This window comes from Octopus bimaculoides, chromosome 14 (assembly GCF_001194135.2).
Source record: "Octopus bimaculoides isolate UCB-OBI-ISO-001 chromosome 14, ASM119413v2, whole genome shotgun sequence".
Lineage (NCBI taxonomy): Eukaryota > Metazoa > Mollusca > Cephalopoda > Octopoda > Octopodidae > Octopus > Octopus bimaculoides.
Window position 1 is genome coordinate 14,056,447 of NC_068994.1, and position 543 is coordinate 14,056,989.

The window sequence follows — 543 nt, forward strand, 5'->3', positions numbered from 1 at the left end:
TGGCTTGCCGGGTCTTCTCACGCACAATATATATATATATATTATTTTTTATTTATGTGCCCTTTTAAAGCCTAGCCAGGCTCACGGGCCCAGCTTTCCTGGTTTCTATGACGTTTATGTTCCCTCGGGCTGGACGGGATGCTAGTCCATCACAGCATTACTCAAGAACCAAGAAGAAAGAGTGAGAGAAAGGTGGGCGAAAGAGTACAACAGGGGTCGCCACCACCCCCTGCCAGAGCCTCGTGGGTCTTTAGGTGTTTTCACTCAATAAACACACACAACACCCGGTCTGGGAATCGAAACTGCGATCCTCCGACTGCGATTCCGCTGCCCTAACCACTGGGTCATTGCACCTCCACATATATGTGTGTGTGTATGTGAGAGCGTGTATGTGCATGTGGAAAATGCTGGTGACATTGACATGTGCATGTGTAGGTGCTGGGAAGTGGTCAGTGCTAGTGTGTGAGCTGGTGTGGATGCTGGGAAGTGGTTAGTGCTATACACATACATATACATATATATATAAATATATATATATATATA

At 46.2% G+C, this 543-nt stretch overlaps 1 protein-coding gene across 1 annotated transcript in view; it reads left to right on the forward strand.

The window, feature by feature from the left end:
• LOC106880819 (zinc finger protein 239) overlaps positions 1-543 on the forward strand; it is a 13,742-nt gene that overhangs the window by 5,438 nt on the left and 7,761 nt on the right. The window lies entirely within an intron of this gene.